The sequence below is a fragment of the Pseudophryne corroboree genome, assembly GCF_028390025.1.
Source record: "Pseudophryne corroboree isolate aPseCor3 chromosome 3 unlocalized genomic scaffold, aPseCor3.hap2 SUPER_3_unloc_2, whole genome shotgun sequence".
Taxonomy (NCBI): Eukaryota; Metazoa; Chordata; class Amphibia; order Anura; family Myobatrachidae; genus Pseudophryne; species Pseudophryne corroboree.
Window position 1 is genome coordinate 5,623,485 of NW_026967508.1, and position 22,206 is coordinate 5,645,690.

Sequence of the window (22,206 nt, forward strand, 5' to 3'; positions counted from 1 at the left end):
GGAACAGGACCGGACCATACTGCCATAGAGGACTGTAATACCTGAGTGGCAGTTTCAGTCCTTGCAACCCTTTCAGAAATGAGAGCTAGCCCGCCTAAGAGAGGCTAACCACTCCGGTTCCCTAGCCGGGATCTGCGCTAGAACAGTGCAATCCTAATTACATGGAATGGGATCTTCCTGAAAAGATATATCCTTTGCAGCATACGATACAAAATCCCTAAACATGGTTGCCTGCACACCCCACATACACACAGGGTAAAGGGTAGACAGAGTTTCCCCCCAAGAATGGCAGAGAGACACAGACTGGAGCCAACCCATACACAGCGCTAAATAGGTATAGGGAGACCCTTAACTAGCGCTGACTGTGTCCCTTAATAGGTGACAGTCTATATACAGCCCCCTCCCCTCACCCCCCCAAGCCTTCTACAACCCCCTGGTACCGTACAGATAGCTGGAGTTGCTCTGGAGGGACTGCTTCACAGGCAGCGTGGATGCATGTAGGAAAATGGTGCGGAACGCTGCTGTGTGGTCAGTGCAGGGTGTAGGCGCCGGCTCAGGGCACCCCTCATAGCGCCGCACCATGTGCCGCTGAGACCCGGAGCGCGATTAGTACTGCGCTCCCTACCCTGTTGCCGCCATCTTCACATTGGTTCCCCGTTTGCCAGGGGTCGATGACTCACTCGCTACTCTTCAGCTCTGCATGGGGGTGGCGGCATGCTGCTGGGATGAGCGTTCCCCTGCGGCAGGGAAACGATCTATCCCCTCTGGAGCTCAGTGTCCAGTCAGCGAAGATAGTGGCTCAGACCCCGCAGGGCGGACACTACTCCCCACCTTAGTCCCACAAAGCAGGGAGGCTGTTGCCAGCAGCCTCCCTGTAAAATAACAAACTCTAAAAAAACTTTTACTAAGTAAGCTCTGTAGAGCTCCCCTAGCTGTGACCGCCTCCTCCGAACACATTTTCTAAACTGAGTCTGGTAGGAGGGGCATAGAGGGAGGAGCCAACCCACACTATTAAACTCTTAAAGTGCGAATGGCTCCTGGTGGACCAATCTATACCCCCATGGTACTAATATGGACCCCAGCGTCCTCTAGGACGTAAGAGAAACAAACAGTACGAAGAGGGAATCAGAACTCTGAACAGAGGCAGTCCTCTCCTCTCTGCACCTTAGGCAGATAACCAGGGCGAGTACGAAGAATTGCCCGGTCACGATGAAATATCAGGAAGGGTGGACGACAGGACAAAGCGCCCAAGTCCGACACCCTCCTAGCAGAGGCAATAGCCAACAGGAACAGGACCTTAATAGTAAGCCATTTCAGGTCCACAGAATCAAGAGGCTCAAAGGGAGACCCTTGCAGGGCGTCAAGGACAGCGGACAGAGCCCATGGAGCAACAGGAGGGACATAGGGAGGTTGTATCCGCTAAACAACCCGAGTGAATGTATGAACGTCAGGAAAAGACACAATTTTTCTCGGAAACCACACAGACAAGGCAGAAATATGAACCTTGAGGGAGGCCAGACGAAGGCCTAAGTCCAGGCCCTGTTGCAGAAAAGCCATGAGGTTCTGAACTTGTAAACATCGTAGTTCTTAGACCCTGTAGTAAATCCGAGCCGAAGCCGGTTTACAGGCTTTCAGCATAGTTTGGATGACCGCCTCAGAGAATGCTTTGGCCCTTAGGAGTGACGCTTCAAGAGCCATGCCATGAAAGCCAGTCTGGACAGGTCTGGGTAGACACAAGGGCCCTGTACAAGGAGGTCTGGTCGCTGAGGAAGTAGAAGAGGATGCCCTGTCAACAGACCCTGCAGGTCTGAGAATCAATGCCGTATGGAGCAACTAGATGTAGTATTCCTCCTTCTTGCTTGAACTTCCGCAGAACCCTGGGCAGAAGTTACACTGGAGGGAACACGTATGCCAGATGAAAATTCCATGTAATTCCTAGTGCGTCCACGAACTCTGCTTGAGGATCTCTTGTCCTTGATCCGAAGACCGGAAACCTTGTCATTGTGTCGAGACGCCATCAGGTCTATATCTGGTAGGCCCCACTTGTCCACTAGGAGTTGAAAAACCTCCAGATGAAGGCTCCACTCTCCGGCGTGTACGCCCTGACGACTGAGGAAATCCGCTTCTTAGTTGAGGACACCCGGAATGAACACTGCCGATATTGCTGGCAGATGGCATTCCGCCCATTGAATATTTCTGAACACTTCCATCATTGCTTGTCGGTTTCGTGTGGCGCCTTGATGATTTATGTACACCACCGCGGTGGTGTTGTCCATCTGTACTTGAACAGGCCTGTTCCTTAATAGAGACAGGGCTAGTGTCAACGCACTGAACAATGCCCGCAGTTCCAGAATCTTGATGGGGAGGAGAGACTCCTCCTTGGTCCAGCGACCCAGGAGAGAGTGTTGCTCGAACACCGCGCCCCAGCCCCTCAGACTGGCATCCGTTGTCAAGAGGACCCAGTTGGGAATCCAGAAGGGATGGTCCCTGCTCAACTGCTTATCCTGGAGCCACCAGGACAGAGACAAGTGGACCTCCGGAGTCAGGACCATCATATGAGACCTGATCCGCTGGGGCAGACCGTCCCACTTGGATAGGATTAACTGTTGGAGAGGACGAGAATGGAATTGAGCATACTCCACCATGTCGAAAGTCGACATTATCAGGCCTAGTACTTGCATCGCTGAGTGAATGGACACTTTTGGGCAAGAGACGAAGTATCGAATCCTGCCCTGAAACCTCAGGACCTTCTCTGGAGACAGAAACAGCCTCTGGCTGTGCGTATCCAGTAGAGCCCCCAGGTGGACCATGCGCAGCGCAGAGACCAGGGAGGACTTTTTCCAATTGACTAGCCACCCATGGGCTGTGAGGAATTGCACCGTCAGCTGGAGCTGGCTCAGGAGGACATCTTGGGAGCTTGCCAGATTCAGCAGGTCATTCAGATACGGCAGGATCCTGATTCCCTGTTGACGGAGATAAGCGGTCATCACGGCCATGACCTTGGTGAAAATCCGAGGGGCCATGGTCAATCCAAACGGCAGAGCCCTGAATTGATAATGGAGGTTGCTGATAGCAAACCGCAGATATTGCTGATGTGAAATTGCAATAGGAATATGCAGGTAAGCATCCTGTATATCCAGGGATACCATGTTGTCCCCAGGTTGGAAACTCTCACAAACTTGTTCAGTGACTTGAGTTTGAGAACAGGCCGGAGAGACCCATTGGGTCTCGGTACTAGAAACAGGGTCGAGAAGTAGCCCTTCCCTTTTTGAGAGAGAGGCACCGACACCACCACTCCTGTCTCCAGGAGGGATTGGGTAACCAAATGTAGAGCTTGCGCCTTCAACGGGTCCGATGGGATGACCGTTGTGCAAAACTGGCGAGGGGGACGTCTCTTGAAAGAGACCGCGTACTCGTGAGAGACAACTTCCTGCCCCAACGCATCTGAAGTGGTCCTTAACCAGACCTGGGTGAACTGCAGGAGTCGGCCTCCCACCCTGGGATCCGCCCCGTCATGCTGCAGGCTTGTCCTGTTTGGAAGCAGGCTGACGGGCAACACAGGATTGTTTAGATTTGGGGTTACAGGCCTTGGAAGTACGAGGCTTGCTCGAGTACCCCTAACCCTTTGATTTACCTGAAGTCCGAAAGGAACGAAAAGTAGTACTTTTAGCTTTCGGAGCAGAAAGAGTAGTGTTAGGAAGGCACGCAGTCTTAGCAGAGGCTAAGTCAGTTACGATCTTATTAAGATCTTCTCCAAATAGGATGTCACCCTTAAAAGAGAGCACCTCCAGAGTATTCTTGGAATCTATGTCCACCTTCCAGGACCGCAACCATAAAATCCGGCGAGCCAAAATAGACGTAGTGGAAGCTTTGGACACCAGAATACCTGCATCACAGGACACCTCTTCAATATAATGGGAGGCTGTGGTAATATGAGACAGACACTGTTTGGCAATGTCAGAAATATCCTGAGGTAAACATAGAAACAGACTTTGACGGCAGATAAGAACCACTTGGCCCATCTAGTCTGCCCCTTTTTTTATTTTATCCTTTAGGCAATCTCAACCATAGAAACATAGAATTTGAGGTAGCTCCTCCTTTAATACCTGGACCCACGCATCAATAGCTTTTGCAGCCCAGGAGGCCGAAATAGTGAGCCTGTGAATTTCCCCAGTTAGGGAATAAATACACTTCAGGCATCCCTCCACACGCTTATCTGTCGGCTCCTTCAGGGAGGTGACAGTGGTAACAGGCAGAGAAGAGGAAACCACGATCCGTGCGACGTGCGAGTCAACCGGCGGTGGAGTTTCCCACTTGTTAGTTAACTCCGCAGGGATACGGAAACGAGCCAACATCTTCTTAGATAGGGCAACTCCTTTCCTGGAGAGACCCAAGCCTCTTGACGTATGTCAATTAAAAGGTCAGAGTGAGGAAACACTACCTTTGCCACCTTCTGACGCTTGAATTTATCAGGCTTTTCTGATGCAGTAGTGGGATCAGCTTCATCATCAATCTGGAGACCATTTTGATAGCTTCCACTAATTCAGGGACATCAACCTGAGGTACATGCTCCCCACTAGAGGCAGCTGAGTCAGAATCAGTCGGATCAGTATAGGCTCCATCAGAAGAAGTATCTGAAACATGAGTGGATTGAGAGGAAACCACACGCTTAGAGGACCCCATAGCCCAAGAGGGCTGAGGTGTAGACCTCTGTGTAACCAAGGATTTATTTAAAACCTGTATCTGGTTAGATAGTGTGTCCGCCCAAGACGGGTTAGCTAGAGGGACAATGTGTGGCTGCAATGGCACAGGTAGTCCCACAGGGGGCGTAAGACGTGTTACCAAAGTATTTAACATACAAGAAAAGGTGGCCCAGGGCGGCTCTTGGTTGGCCAGGGGGCCACAGGTGGAGTAGGAGATGAAAGAGACCCAGGACCCACATCGCCAGCAGCAGGTTCCCCCCCCCTGGTAAATCCGTGGAAGCAGCACTGCCAGATGCAGGAGCGTCCACGAAATTCCCGTCCTGTGTGGCAGACACTATGAGGAATGCAGCCGTGGGGCACACAGTACAATATAGCCAAACAATAGTAATACCGCAATTCCCTGATTTATGTGCAAATAAAAGCAGGACACAAACAGAGAAATGAATCGGTATGATGTGACTGAACATACACAGAAATATACACTGAGATGTAAAGACTGTGTAGCACTATATATATATATATATATATATATATATCTATCTACAAATAAATGTGAACTCTAACGCACTCATCCTCACAGGGCTCAGAATAAAGTGATACCAAGGGTGTGATACACTAAACAAGGAGAGCACACGGCAGCTATATGGCACACTCAGTCACAAACACGATGCAGGAGTAATGTACACAACAGTAATACTGCACTGGACAGGCAATTTACATACAATAGCAGATGTGTATATGCAGAGAGATATATAACAATGCACAGCAGTACTGGATGTATAGCACAGGATAACTGTACCACCTATTCTGTCAGTAACACACTTGTTTCTTAACTAACGCTGTCTAAATGACAGGTAGAATACTCAAGTGTCTGTATAAGCACGGCACTGTGACAGGCGGCTATACAGAGGAGACAGCACCCAGCAATCCCGTGGAGAGAAGCCCTGAAGAAGAAATGGCGCCTGGTCTCAGCAGGGAGTTGAGGGAGAAAGTGAAAGCAGATCCAGGGCGGGAACATCTGTAGGAGATGGCGCACGGAGCTGGGGGGAGGGGCTACAGGATAGCGCTCTATCCCCGCTTGCTGGACTTCACCACCGGTATAAACGGAGCCTGTATAAAAAGTAACCTGCGCTCCCACAGCCCTGGTGGATATAGGGGGTCATTTAAAGTTGATCGCTCGCTGACGATTTTCGCAGCGATCAGATAAAAAAAAATGGCAAAATGCGCCATCGCAATGCGCACGTGCGTCGTACGGGTACAACGAGCATCGTTGTTGTGCAATGGTTGTAGCGAATAATCCATTCGTACAGCCGATCGCAAGGAGATTTACAGGAAGAGGGCGTTTATGGTGGTTTAGGGTGTTTGGAAAAATGCAGGCGTATCCAGGCGTTTGCTGTGCGGATGTCTGACGTCAGTTCTGGGCCCTCCGTCGCTGGATTCATTGCACAGGATAAGTAACTACAGGGCTGGTCTTGTTTTGCACAATATATATTTGTACCGCTCGGTTGAAAAGGCGTTCTCATACTTGCAAAGCTAAAATACACTCCCCAATAACCCGAATTTTTTGGTAACAATAACTATGTACCAGTATTGCAGACAATCCGCACTTGGGATGGGCGCCCAGCATCCACTATGGACTACGAGAAATAGAATTATCGGTAAGTAAATTCTTATTTTCTCTAACGTCCTAAGTGGATGCTGGGGACTCCGTAAGGACCATGGGGATTATACCAAAGCTCCCAAACGGGCGGGAGAGTGCGGATGACTCTGCAGCACCAAATGAGAGAACTCCAGGTCCTCCTCAGCCAGGGTATCAATTTTGTAGAATTTACAAACGTATTTTCTCCTGACCAAGTAGCTGCTCGGCAAAGTTGTAAAGCCGAGACCCCTCGGGCAGCCGCCCAAGATGAGCCCAACTTCCTTGTGGAGTGGGCATTTGCATATTTTTGGCTGTGACAGGCATGCCACAGAATGTGCAAGCTGAATTGTACTACAAATCCAACGAGCAATCGTCTGCTTAGAAGCAGGAGCACCCAGCTTGTTGGGTGCATACAGGATAAACAGCGAGTCAGATTTCCTGACTCCAGCCGTCCTGGAAACATATATTTTCAGGGCCCTGACAACGTCTAGCCACTTGGAGTCCTCCAAGTCCCTAGTAGCCGCAGGCACCACAATAGGCTGGTTCAGGTGAACTCTGAAAACCACCTTAGGGAGAAACTGAGGACGAGTCCTCAATTCCGCCCTGTCCGAATGGAAAATCAGATAAGGGCATTTACAGGATAAAGCCGCCAATTCTGACACGCGCCTGGCCCAGGCCAAGGCCAACAGCATGAGCACTTTCCATGTGAGATATTTTAACTCCACAGATTTAAGTGGGTCAAACCAATGTGACTTTTGGAACCCAAAAACTACGTTGAGATCCTAAAGTGTCACTGGAGGCATAAAAGGAGGCTGTATATGCAGTACCCCTTTTACAAACGTTTGACTTCAGGGACTGAAGCTAGTTCTTTTTGGAAAAAAATTGACAGAGCCGAAATTTTAACCTTAATGGACCCCAATTTCAGGCCCATAGACACTCCTGTTTGCAGGAAATGTAGGAATCGACCCAGTTGAATTTCCTCCATCGGGCCTTACCGGCCTCGCACCACGCAACATATTTTCGCCAAATGCGGTGATAATGTTTTGCGGTTACATCCTTCCTGGCTATGATCAGGATAGGGATGACTTCATCCGGAATGCCTTTTTTCCTTCAGGATCCGGCGTTCAACCGCCATGCCGTCAAACGCAGCCGCGGTAAGTCTTGGAACAGACAGGGTCCTTGCTGGAGCAGGTCCCTTCTTAGAGGTAGAGGCCACGGATCCTCCGTGAGCATCTCTTGAAGTTCCGGTTACCAAGTCCTTCTTGGCCAATCCGGAGCCACGAATATAGTGCTTACTCCTCTCCATCTTATCAATCTCAGTACCTTGGGTATGAGAGGCAGAGGAGGGAACACATACACTGACTGGTACACCCACGGTGTTACCAGAGCGTCTACAGCTATTGCCTGAGGGTCCCATGACCTGGCGCAATACCTGTCGAGTTTTTCCCAACGGTTTATAATCATGTGGAAGACTTCTGGGTGAAGTCCCCACTGTCCCGGGTGGAGGCCGTGCTGAGGAAATCTGCTTCCCAGTTGTCCACTCCCGGAATGAATACTGCTGACAGTGCTATCACATGATTTTTCGCCCAGCGAAGAATCCTTGCAGCTTCTGCCATTGCCCTCCTGCTTCTTGTGCCACCCTGTCTGTTTACGTGGGTGACTGCCGTGATGTTGTCCGACTGGATCAACACCGGCTGACCTTGAAGCAGAGGTCTTGCTAAGCTTAGAGCATTGTAAATGGCCCTTAGCTTCAGGATATTTATGTGAAGTGATGTCTCCAGGCTTGACCAAAAGCCCTGGATATTCCTTCCCTGTGCGACTGCACCCCAGCCTCGCAGGCTGGCATCCGTGGTCACCAGGACCCAGTCCTGAATTCCGAATCTGCGGCCCTCTAGAAGATGAGCACTCTGCAACCACCACAGGAGGGATACCCCTGTCCTTGGTGACAGGGTTATCCGCTGATGCATCTGAAGATGCGATCCGGACCATTTGTCCCGCAGGTCCCACTGGAAAGTTCTTGCGTGGAATCTGCCGAATGGGATTGCTTCGTAGGAAGCCACCATTTTTACCCAGAACCCTTGTGCATTGATGCACTGAGACTTGGCTCGGTTTTAGGAGGTTTCTGACTAGCTCGGATAACTCCCTGGCTTTCTCCTCCGAGAGAAAAAAACTTTTTCTGGACTGTGTCCAGGATCATCCCTAGGAACAGAAGACAAGTCGTCGGAACCAGCTGCGATTTTGGAATATTGAGAATCCAATCGTGCTGCCGCAACACTACCTGAGATAGTGCTACACCGACCTCCAACTGTTCCCTGAATCTTACCCTTATCAGGGAATCGTCCAAGTAAGGGATAACTAAAATTCCCTTCCTTCGAAGGAATATCATCATTTCGGCCATTACCTTGGTAAAGACCCGGGGTGCCGTGGACCATCCATACGGCAGCGTCTGAACTGATAGTGACAGTTCTGTACCATAAACCTGAGGTACCCTTGGTGAGAAGGGTAAATTTTGACATGAAGGTAAGCATCCTTGATGTCCCGAGACATCATGTAGTCCCCTTCTTCCAGGTTCGCAATCACTGCTCTGAGTGACTCCATCTTGAATTTGAACCTCTGTATGTAAGTGTTCAAAGATTTTTAGATTTAGAATCGGTCTCACCGAGCTGTCTGGCTTCGGTACCACAACAGTGTGGAATAATACCCCGTTCCCTGTTGCAGGAGGGGTACCTTGATTATCACCTGCTGGAAATACAGCTTGTGAATGGCTTCCAAAACTGTCTCCGTTCAGAAGGAGACATCGGTAAAGCCGACTTTAGGAAACGGCAAGGGGGAGACGTCTCGAATTCTAATTTGTACCCCTGAGATATCACCTGAAGGATTCAGGGGTCTACTTGCGAGTGAGCCCACTGCGCGCTGAAATTCATTGAGACGGGCCCCCCACCGTGCCTGATTCTGCTTGTAAAGCCCCAGCGTCATACTGAGGGCTTGGCAGAGGCGGGAGAGGGTTTCTGTTCCTGGGAACTGGCTGATTTCTGCAGCCCTTTCTCCCTCTGTCACGGGGCAGAAATGAGGAACCTTTTTGCCCCTTGTCCACGAAAAGACTGCGCCTGATAATACGGCGTCTTCTCATGTTGAGAGGCGACCTGGGGTAAAAACGTGGATTTTCCAGCTGTTGCCGTGGTCACCAGGTCTGAAAGACCGACCCCAAATATCTCCTCCCCTTAATAAGGCAATACTTCCAAATGCCGTTTGGAATACGCATCACCTGACCACTGACGTGTCCATAACCCTCTACTGGTAGAAATGGACAACGCACTTAGACTTGATGCCAGTCGGCAAATATTCCGCTGTGCATCACGCATATATAGAAATGCATCTTTTAAATGCTCTATAGGCAAAAATATACTGTCCCTATCTAGGGTATCAATATTTTCAGTCAGGGAATCCGACCACGCCAACCCAGCACTGCACATCCAGGCTGAGGCTATTGCTGGTTGCAGTATAACACCAGTATGTGTGTAAATACATTTTAGGATACCCTCCTGCTTTCTATCCGCAGGATCCTTAAGGGCGGCCATCTCAGGAGAGGGTAGAGCCCTTACAAGCGTGTGAGCGCTTTATCCCCCTAGGGGGTGTTTCCCAACGCACCCTAACCTCTGGCGGGAAAGGATATAATGCCAATAACATTTTAGAAATTATCAGTTGTTATCGGGGAAAAACCACGCATCATCACACACCTCATTGAATTTCTCAGATTCAGGAAAACTACAGGTAGTTTTTTCTCACTGAACACAATACCCCTTTTTTGGTGGTACTCGTATTATCAGAAATGTGTAAAACATTTTTCATTGCCTCAATCATGTAACGTGTGGCCCCACTGGAAGTCACATTTGTCTCTTCACCGTCGACACTGGAGTCAGTATCCGTGTCGGCGTCTATATCTGCCATCTGAGGTAACGGGCGCTTTAGAGCCCCTGACGGCCTATGAGACGTCTGGACAGGCACAAGCTGAGTAGCCGGCTGTCTCATGTCAACCACTGTCTTTTATACAGAGCTGACACTGTCACGTATTCCTTCCAACAGTTCATCCACTCAGGTGTCGACCCCCTAGGGGGTGACATCACTATTACAGGCAATCTGCTCCGTCTCCACATCATTTTTCTCCTCATACATGTCGACACAAACGTACCGACATACAGCACACACACAGGGAATGCTCTGATAGAGGACAGGACCCCACTAGCCCTTTGGGGAGACAGAGGGAGAGTTTGCCAGCACACACCAGAGCGCTATATATATACAGGGATAACCTTATATAAGTGTTTTTCCCCTTATAGCTGCTGTATCTTTCATACTGCGCTTAATTAGTGCCCCCCCTCTCTTTTTTAACCCTTTCTGTAGTGTAGTGACTGCAGGGGAGAGACAGGGAGCTTCCCTCCAACTGAGCTGTGAGGGAAAATGGCGCCAGTGTGCTGAGGAGATAGGCTCCGCCCCCTTATCGGCGGCCTTATCTCCCGTTTTTCTATGTATTCTGGCAGGGGTTAAATGCATCCATATAGCCCAGGAGCTATATGTGATGCATTTTTTTGCCATCCAAGGTGTTTTTTATTGCGTCTCAGGGCGCCCCCCCCCCCAGTGCCCTGCACCCTCAGTGACCGGAGTGTGAAGTGTGCTGAGAGCAATGGCGCACAGCTGCAGTGCTGTGCGCTACCTTGTTGAAGACAGGACGTCTTCTGCCGCCGATTTTCCGGACCTCTTCTGCCTTCTGGCTCTGTAAGGGGGCCGGCGGCGCGGCTCTGGGACCCATCCAGGCTGGGCCTGTGATCGTCCCTCTGGAGCTAATGTCCAGTAGCCTAAGAAGCCCAATCCACTCTGCACGCAGGTGAGTTCGCTTCTTCTCCCCTTAGTCCCTCGATGCAGTGAGCCTGTTGCCAGCAGGTCTCACTGAAAATAACAAACCTAAACTAAAACTTTCACTAAGAAGCTCAGGAGAGCCCCTAGTGTGCACCCTTCTCGTTCGGGCACAGAGATCTAACTGAGGCTTGGAGGAGGGTCATAGGGGGAGGAGCCAGTGCACACCAGATAGTCCTAAAGCTTTCTTTAGATGTGCCCAGCCTCCTGCGGAGCCGCTACCCCCATGGTCCTTACGGAGTCCCCAGCATCCACTTAGGACGTTAGAGAAATCAGAGATACATACATTCAAATGGGATCTTCAGTGCCATGTCCCTGTATTGGTTATAAGACACAATGATCCCTATGACTACATGCATTGTAAAAGTTTCTTGTGGCCACTTACAGTATATGGTACCTCTTGTAAAACACAATACTCAAAAAAGTCCTGCAAAATATCAGTCTTTTCTTCAACAAGTAGATATTACTAACTTTGGGGATCATTTACATGTGGATGTAAGTCATTTTCCTGACACGCCTCTCAAATGTAGCGATACGCGCCCGCGCTGATAGGTGTTACTTTCACAATCTCCCTGAAATGCTTTTTCAAAAGTAGACAAGTATGCCCCCCCCCCCCCATGCGCGCGCTCCAGGGGAAGTGGGCGTGGCCTCTTGGAAAGTGGGCGTGTCCTCACAACTTCATATTATTAGACTACAAATAAATATGTTTTCACACCCCCTCTACGCACACAATTAGCAGCCTTACACATAACAGCCACAGTAGTGTTCCTTAGGGTGTGTACACACGGTGAGATCCTTGCCATGTCCTATTTTTACTTGCGATTTGAACTCCCCGGAGCCCAGATAGGACAGATTTTGACTAACTTTTCTTGAGATATGGACTATGTATGCTTACGATTTTGGCTTATGTGAGATTTTGGCTTATGTGAGATGTTATTGACATGTGAGATGAACTAGCTAGGACACCGATCTAGCAAGGATTGACTTGCCTGCACAGTCTATTTTTTCTTTCGATGCCGACCGCGCGGGACCGCGCATCGGCATCGAATCGGGATCGCAAGGTGACTGTCACCTTGCGATCTGCACTAACTTTTCTTCCGATTTTGACTATATAGTGGGAATCGGAAGAAAAAATCTCACCGTGTGTACACACCCTTACACACAATGGTGGTCATTCCGAGTTGTTCGCTCTGTAAATTTCTTCGCATCGCAGCGATTTTCCGCTTACTGCGCATGCGCAATGTTTGCACTGCGACTGCGCCAAGTAAATTTGCTAAGAAGTTAGGCATTTTACTCACGGCATTACGAGGTATTTTCTTCGTTCTGGTGATCGGAGTGTGATTGACAGGAAGTGGGTGTTTCTGGGAGGAAACAGGCCGTTTTATGGGTGCGTGCGGAAAAACGCTACCGTTTCTGGGAACGCGGGAGTGGCTGGAGAAACGGAGGAGTGTCTTGGCGAACGCTGGGTGTGTTTGTGACGTCAAACCAGGAACGACAAGCACTGAACTGATCGCAAATGCCGAGTAAGTCTGGAGCTACTCAGAAACTGCTAAGAGGTGTGTATTCCCAATTTTGAGAATCTTTCGTTTGCAATTTTACTATGCTAAGATTCACTCCCAGTAGGCGGCGGCTTAGCGTGTGCAAAGCTGCTAAAAGCAGATTGCGAGCGAACAACTCGGAATGACCACCAATGTCTCCAGTATAGTGTCAGATACACACAATGTCTCCAGTATAGTGCCAGATACACATAATGTGCAGTGCCAGATAGACATGATATGCCCCCCAGCAGTGCCAGCTACACATGATAGTGTTCACTTTTTAGGGCAGGGAGGGCACATTTTTAAGTTAGGAGGGCAAAATGATGTAGATACTGTAATGCTTGGTGCTCATCTACCTACATGGTAAAGTATGGACAGTGCGCGGCGAAGGCGCGCAGCAAAAAATTAGGGGCGTTGCTTCGTGGGGAAGGTGCGTGGCCACATAATAGTGGCAATTCACATTACACCACACAGTAGTGCAGTTAATACACACTGCACCAGGTAGAACCTCCTAGACACTTTGCGCCAGGCAGAGCACGTTAGACACTTTGCGCCAGGCAGAGCACGTTAGACACTTTGCGCCAGGCAGAGCACGTTAGACACTTTGCGCCAGGCAGAGCACGTTAGACACTTTGCGCCAGGCAGAGCACGTTAGACACTTTGCGCCAGGCAGAGCACGTTAGACACTTTGCGCCAGGCAGAGCACGTTAGACACTTTGCGCCAGGCAGAGCACGTTAGACACTTTGCGCCAGGCAGAGCACGTTAGAAACATTGCCTAGCCACAGACGCCTAGCAGGAACACTACATGATATGCTCCCCAGCCGTGCCAGCTACACATGACATGCCCCCCAGCAGTGCCAGCTACACATGACATGCCCCCCAGCAGTGCCAGCAACACATGACATGCCCCCCAGCAATGCCAGATACATAAATGGCCACACAGTGCCAGATATGTAGATACAAAAAAGCCCCCACAGTGCTAGATAAATGCCCCCACAGTGCCAGATAAATGCACCCACAGTGCCAGATACAGAAAGGCCCCCACAGTGCTAGATAAATGTCCCCACAGTGCCAGGTAAATGCCCCAACAGTGTCAGATAAATGCCCCCACAGTGCCAGATATGACCCCACAGTGCTACATAAATGCCCCCACAGTGCCAGATATGACCCCACAGTGCTACATAAATGCCCCCACAGTGCCAGATATGTCCCCACAGTGCCAGATAAATGCTCCCACAGTGCCAGATAAATGTCCCCACAGTGCCAGATATGACCCCACAGTGCCAGATAAATGCCCCCCCAGTGCCAGATAAATGCCCCCACAGTGCCAGATAAATGTCCCCACAGTGCCAGATAAATGTCCCCACAGTGCCAGATAAATGCCCCCACAGTGCCAGATAAATGCCCCCACAGTGCCAGATAAATGTCACCAGTGCCAGATAAATGCCCCCACAGTGCCAGATATGACCCCACAGTGCTACATAAATGCCCCCACAGTGCCAGATATGACCCCACAGTGCTACATAAATGCCCCCACAGTCAGATAAATGTCCACAGTGCCAGATAAATGTCCCCACAGTGCAAGATAAATGCCCCCACAGTGCCAGATAAATGCCCCCACAGTGCCAGATAAATGCCCCCACAGTGCCAGATATGACCCCACAGTGCTACATAAATGCCCCCACAGTCAGATAAATGTCCACAGTGCCAGATAAATGTCCCCACAGTGCAAGATAAATGCCCCCACAGTGCCAGATAAATGTCCCCACAGTCCCAGATAAATGCCCCCACAGTGCCAGATATGACCCCACAATGCCAGATAAATGCCCCCAGAGTGCCAGATAAATGTCACCAGTGCCAGATAAATGCCCCCACAGTGCCAGATATGACCCCACAGTGCCAGATAAATGCTCCCACAGTGCCAGATAAATGTCCCCACAGTGCCAGATAAATGCCCCCAGTGCCAGATAAATGCCCCCACAGTGCCAGATAAATGCCCCCACAGTGCCAGATAAATGCCCCCACAGTGCCAGATAAATGCCCCAACAGTGCCAGATAAATGTCACCAGTGCCAGATAAATGCCCCCACAGTGCCAGATATGACCCCACAGTGCTACATAAATGCCCCCACAGTGCCAGATATGACCCCACAGTGCTACATAAATGCCCCCACAGTCAGATAAATGTCCACAGTGCCAGATAAATGTCCCCACAGTGCAAGATAAATGCCCCCACAGTGCCAGATAAATGTCCCCACAGTGCCAGATAAATGCCCCCACAGTGCCAGATAAATGCCCCCACAGTGCCAGATAAATGCCCCCACAGTGCCAGATAAATGTCACCAGTGCCAGATAAATGACCCCACAGTGCCAGATAAATGCCCCCACAGTGCCAGATATGACCCCACAGTGCTACATAAATGCCCCCACAGTGCCAGATATGACCCCACAGTGCTACATAAATGCCCCCATAGTCAGATAAATGTCCAGTGCCAGATAAATGTCCCCACAGTGCAAGATAAATGCCCCCAGTGCCAGATAAATGTCCGCACAGTGCCAGATAAATGCCCCCAGTGCCAGATAAATGTCCCCACAGTGCCAGATAAATGCCCCCACAGTGCCAGATAAATGCCCCCACAGTGCCATCCATAAATGATTCACCCCCCCACCCCCCCAAATACCTGCGGCGTTGGAGGGGGAGGAGTACTGCTGTCTGGGGGTGGGCGGGCGGGTGCAGTGCAGGTCCGAGTGCGGGCGGCCAGGAAGCCTCTAAGTCCAAGGCACTGACGTTAGACACCGGCGCCGCTCAGCGCGTATAGCGCACATAAGTCACACGATGTGCACAGGGCGGCTCCATGTTCGAATATGGCAGCGCCCATTAAGGGTGGCGCCATGCGCGGCCGCTCTATTCGAACATGCCTAGAGCCGGCCCTGTGTCTGCCCAATCAGCAGTCGGCGGTGCCGACGCAGTCACTATCACATTTTGCTCCTCTTCCTCCCTCGAATAGCCTTCCGCCTCAGACATGTCGACACACACGTACTGACACCACCACACACACTGAATTATAGGGGACAGACCCACAAGGAGGTTCTTTGGAGAGACAGAGAGGAAGTTTGCCAGCTCACACCCAACGCCGCCACAGTCTGAAATATAGCAATACCCCAGACCTGTATAGCACGTTTTATATATATATAATATATATATCAAATGAGCACCAAATATTGTGCCCCCCCCCCCCCCCCCCCTCGTTTTTTGTACCCTGTTACTTGCAGATATCAGGGCAGGGTCCGGGAGCAGCGTCTCTGCAGCCAAGGACAAAGCCCCACCCCCTCGACGGCGGGCGTCGGTCCCACTAATATTTACACTTGCGGGGGTTTCAAATACCCTGTAATGCAGTGTATATAGCTTGCCAGTCGTTTTTATGAGGTACTCCTTGCTGCCCAGGGCGCCCCCCCTGCGCCCTGCACCCTTGCAGTGCCTAGTGTGTGTGCGTGAGCAAAGGCGCGCTGCGCGGTACCTTCCGAAACTCTGATGTCTTCTGCCGCCTGTGAAGTCTTCTTTCTTCCTATACTCACCCGGCTTCAATCTTCCGGCTCTGTGAGGAGGACGGCGTTCGACGACACCAGTGTTCAGACCCTCTGGAGCTAATGGTGTCCAGTAGCCTAAGAAGCAGAGCCTATCAGTCCAGGAAAGTGGGTCTGCTTCTCTCTCCTCAGTCCCACAAAGCAGGAAGCTGTTGTCAGCAGGTCTCCCTGAACATAAAAAAACCAGTCTATTTTCTAGAGAAACTCGGTAGAGCTTTCCTAGTGTGTGACCAGTCTCCTCTGGGCACAGGATCTAACTAGAGTCTGGCGGAGGGGCATAGAGGGAGAAGCCAGTTCACTCCCATTAGGTGCTATACTATCCCCCATGCTTTTTGCAGTATACATGCTCCCATTGGGCGAAATAATCAGGCGCCATGGCCTGGTCTACCACTGCTAAACAGATGATACACAACTGCAGTTGTCCTTTGCTCCGGGCACTGATAACCCAATAGCAACCCTAAATGGCTGTCTAGCTGAACTACAGGAGTGGATGAGCGCCAGTTGGCTGCGACTGAACCCGGATAAAACAGAGGTCCATATGATACGACCACAACATCAGAGGACAAGACTGCAGCATAGCCAACCAACTGGACTTACACTCGGGGATTCGGAATTACAGACCAGTGATCGTGTGCGGAATCTTGGCATTGTCCTGGATGGTGGCTTGACACCTAAACATCAGATATCAGCCACAATCAAATCCTCATTCTTTCACCTGAGGAACATAGAATCAAGCACTTCCCTCAGATGATATGCCAAAAGTCATACATGCATTTGTATCATCTCGATTAGGCTACTGTAATGCCCTCTACCTTGGTCTCCCAGCAAAAAATAAGAATTTACTCACTAGTAATTCTATTTCTCGTAGTCCGTAGTGGATGCTGGGGACTCCGTAAGGACCATGGGGAATAGACGGGCTCCGCAGGAGACTGGGCACTCTAAGAAAGATTTAGGACTACCTGGTGTGCACTGGCTCCTCCCCCTATGACCCTCCTCCAAGCCTCAGTTAGGACACTGTGCCCGAAAGAGCTGACACAATAAGGAAGGATTTTTAATCCCGGGTAAGACTCATACCAGCCACACCAATCACACCATATAACTCGTGATAGGAACCCCGGTTAACAGTATGATAACAAAGGAGCCTCTGAACAGATGGCTCGCAATAACAACCCGATTTGTGTAACAATAACTATGTACAAGTATTGCAGACAATCCGCACTTGGGATGGGCGCCCAGCATCCACTACGGACTACGAGAAATAGAATTACCGGTGAGTAAATTCTTATTTTCTCTAACGTCCTAGTGGATGCTGCGGACTCCGTAAGGACCATGAGGATTATACCAAAGCTCCCAAACGGGCGGGAGAGTGCGGATGACTGCAGCACCGAATGAGAGAACTCCAGGTCCTCCTCAGCCAGGGTATCAAATTTATAAAAATAGGATTTTGGTACTTACCAGGTAAATCCTTTTCTTTGAATCCATAGGGGGCACTGGAGTACTCTTGGGATATGGACGGCTTCCACAGGAAGTAGGCACTGAATAAATTAATTTTGGGACTATACCTCCCCTCCATATCCCTGAGTACCTCAGTGTTTTTTACTGAGCCGAACAGGAGCGATAGAGAGGTTGACAATTGAGCATTACATATAACATAACGGACAACAATAAAGTTAACCCAACATTACTGACAACTAAACAGTTGACACCATAACTTGTTAATCTGAACCAGTCGGTGAAAGTGTGTTACCATAAGATCTACTGAACCTACCCCAAACCGGGTAAACTGCTCTGGGTGGGCGTCCAGTGCCCCCTATGGATTCAAAGAAAAGGATTTACCTGGTAAGTACCAAAATCCTATTTTCTTTTTCATCCACTAGGGGTCACTGGAGTACTCTTGGGATGTACCAAAGTCTCCTCCGTGGCGGGAGAGCTGTTTGGCACCTGTAACACTAAACGGCCAAAGCTAGATGCTGATGCCGCAAACGTATCAAACTTGTAGAGGCGCACAAACGTGTGCACCGAAGACCATGTAGCCGCCCGGCAACGCTGTGTCGTAGAAGCTCCACGACTCGCTGACCATGATGTTCTCACAGCACGTGTGGAATGAGCTGTTATCGATGTAGGTGGCTGTAACCTAGCATGAAGGTAAGCCTGACGTATGGTCACTTTAATCCAACTGGATAAGGTCTGCCTAGAAGCTGGCCAACCCATCTTGGCAGCATCATAGAGAGTAAACAACGTATCCGTCTTACAAACGGTCGACGTTCGGGATACATAAATGCGTAATGCGCGTACCACATCCACCTACCAGAGTCTCCTGTTAACATAGGAACTACTATTGGTTGATTGATGTGAAAAGATGACACTACTTTTGGCAGAAAAGCAGAATTTGCTCGGAATTCCGCTCTGTCATCATGAAACCTAAATACGGTGGTTTGCACGACAAAGCACCCAAACTGAAACACGCCTTGCTGACGCTAAGGCTAAAAGAAACATTGTTTCCCCAAGTGAGAAATTTAATATCCACTTGTTGTAAGGGTTCATAAAAAGACTAAGAAATCTAAAAACCAGATTCAAGTCTTATGGCGCAGTAGGTAGAGTGAATGGAGTCTGAACTCTGAGGACACCCTGCCTAAAAGGTGTGAACCGACGGCAATAGGGCCAATCTACTATGAAAATAAATGGACGCCGCCGATATCTGCACCTTTAGTGTGGATAAACTCAGACCTCCATCTAACCCCATCTGTAGAAATAACAAAAGACGGGATAACTTAAAAGATGATGTCGGAAACTTCAGAGCTTCACACCAACCTACATAGGCACGCCAAATTCTGTAATAATGAGCTGCCGTAACCGGCTTCCTAGCTCGTAACATGGTTGGAATAACCGATTCTGGAATGCCCTCTCTTCTTAAGAGGGCTGTCTCAACAGCCACCCCGTCAAACGTGGCTGCGCTAAATCGGGTAAGAGGAATGGACCCTGCTGTAACAGGTCCGAACGTAGTGGGAGCGGCCAAAGACAGACTGCGAGTAGACCGCGGAGATCCGAGAACCAAGCTCTCCGGAGGCCAAAGAGGCGTCACTAGTATAACTGTGACGGACTCTCCTTTGATCCGTTTTAGCCACAGAGGGAGCAGCGGAAACGGTGGAAATAGATACACGAGACTGTATGGCCACGCGATTGAGAGAGCATCCACCGCCACTGCCTTTGGATCTCTCGTTCTGGACACGACCTGGGGCGTTTGATGATTGCGGCGAGATGCCATCAGGTCCACCTGCGGGTAACTCCACTTCTGGAGCAGCATGTGGACACATCTGTACCTCCCGCATTGCCCTCCGGTTTTTCGTTTCTCCTTGTTTGTTGATGTATGCGACTGCTGTCGCATTGTCTGACTGCACCTGAACAGCCTGAGCCTGCAGCCCGTGCACTACTTATAGTAGCCCATTGTAAATTGCCCGGAGTTCCAGGACATTTATAGGCAGCAATCTTTCGTGATCCGCCCAGAGACCATGGAGCTGATAATTTTGAACTACAGCTCCCCAATCTCTGAGACTTGCGTCCGCCGTGAGAATTATCCAATTCCAGGCACCGAACCGTTTCCCTGCGGTTAGATTCTGTACTTTGAGCCACCAGAGTAGAGACTCTCTGGTCCTTGGAGACAACCTCACTTCTGCAGTAAATCTGCAGATGCGAGCCCGACCACTGTGCGAACACATCCAATTGAAAAGGACGAGAGTGAAGTCCTCCGAACTGAAGCGCTTCGAAAGCCGCCACCATTGTCTAATAGGCGAATGCCCAAGTGACCGAGACTGTGCGTGGCTTGAGCACTAATTGTACCAGATGACGAATGACCTGTACTTTCTGTTCGGGTATGTAAATTCTTTGATTTACCGTATTGAGAATCATACTTAGGATTTGAAGTCGTTGAGACGGAATCATCCAGAAATTCGCGTAGACAATGGTAGGAAATCAGATTTTCCTCCCCACTTGGTCTGCGATCTATCTCGTTTGGAATCCGACTCCGCCTGTTAGGAACGTAGCCAAAGTGGACGTTATGCGCTACTAGCGAAGCTAGAACGCAAGACTGCCAACGTCCAAAGAAGCTGTAGGCAGCAAGAAGTGTAAGGTGGTCTTTATTTAGGGCAAACCTGAACCGGAATGCCCTGCCACTACAGCCTTGTTACCTCAGACCCTTACCAAAGCAGGGCGAAGCAACAGCCCTACTGCTGTGTAGGGTATACTCCGATATGTAGTAAAACCCCCAATAAATGCAATTGTCTCTGATTGGAAATTGTTCAGCCTTCGCTGAGAACCTGACGTACTGGCTTGGTGCTATGAGGGCTGGTGGCAATCGACCGCAACAATCTAACTGAAACTGTCTGTGCAGTCTTTACACAGAGTACTAACCACTATATGATCACGGCAATTTAAACAAGCCAGGTAGGAGACGAACCTACAATCTTGTTATGCATAGTCAGATGCGATATACATTGCGCCACTGGCCCAGATTCGTATTTGTCCGACACACTGTGTGACCGACTTTGCAGCGAAGCTGCTTGTTTGATTATGCATAAATGCATATAGCAGAGGATAGTTTCAATCTGCCTACCTCTGGGTTATGGGCCCAGCATGCATCCATTGCAGTACTCTGCTGCATATGTAAGTGCAAGAGTACTCCAACCAGTAAGTACACCACGGAAATAACGTGTGTATAAACCTGCATTACCGTGCATGTGGTTACCAGCAATAGTGAATCTTCCTGTAGAGTCATGCTGTACAAAAACAATTAATAAATTAAACTCCTAACAACACCCCGCTCCTCCAGAGTCTAAGTGTTGTAGGGCAGCAACTTCCGAGAAAGAACCAGGAAGTAACATTAAAAGAAAAAAATTGTCCTACCTTTTTTTTTTTTTTTTTTTAAACACCTGTTAAACCAGGATCTGAACCAGTGTTCATGCAAACACAATGTTCACTGTGGCCGGAAAGCCTAACCACTTGGCTACCGAGCCACCTGTAAAAACAATAAGCAAAACTGCTGTGGTGTGGCCATGTCTGCAGTGCTCAACAGATAGTGTTAATAAGCACTGAGTGCTGATCAATTATTCTTGCTTACTGCAAAATAGACTTTTAATGTCAGCATATTATATATACATATATACAACAATGTATATTCACACATGTTCAGACTTTAATAAATATATATATATCTATATAAATATATATATACACACATAGTATCTACAGCACCTTGTATTCCCAGGTGGTCTCCCATCCAGGTACTAACCAGGCCCAACACTGCTTAGCTTCCAAAATCAGTTGAGATTGGGCGTATCCAGTGTGGTGTGGCTGTAGATCCCCTATACACATATCCTGTACACAGGTATAACACATTTTTACAAGTCTGAACTAAATGTGACCTCTCACAGGCTTAAAACCTGAGATGACTGCTGCTTGACCACAGCTTAGTTAATGGGCCCTTCTAGTGGCCGGCGCCGGGAGCGCGCTCTGGAGAGCTATCCTGACTGTAAAACCTATAGTAGGTTTATATTGATAGCGTAAGCCCAAACTGAGCTATTTTTAACAGTTTAAACTAGCATGTATTAGTATGCAATCTAGTTGGATCACCAGTTTCCCAGATGGTAAAACAGTATGCAACCCTGCTTAGCTTCCAAGCTCAGATGAGTTTGGGCGTATCCAGTGTGGTGTGGCTGTAGATTAAAAATACCTACAGCACCTTGTACTCCCAGGTGGCTAATCAGGCCCAACACTGCTTAGCTTCCAAAATCAGAAGAGATTGGGCGTATCCAGTGTGGTGTGGCCAAGTGATTTA

At 49.4% G+C, this 22,206-nt stretch overlaps 1 protein-coding gene and 1 non-coding gene across 2 annotated transcripts in view; both read right to left on the reverse strand.

The window, feature by feature from the left end:
* The window catches only part of LOC134983630 (zinc finger protein 345-like), a 152,058-nt gene that overhangs the window by 76,062 nt on the left and 53,790 nt on the right, over nt 1–22,206 (reverse strand). The gene's annotated exons all lie outside the window — the stretch shown is intronic.
* LOC134983643 (5S ribosomal RNA) lies at nt 21,612–21,730 on the reverse strand. Its single transcript, XR_010191669.1, has one exon. It is a non-coding gene; the product is annotated as a 5S ribosomal RNA (ribosomal RNA).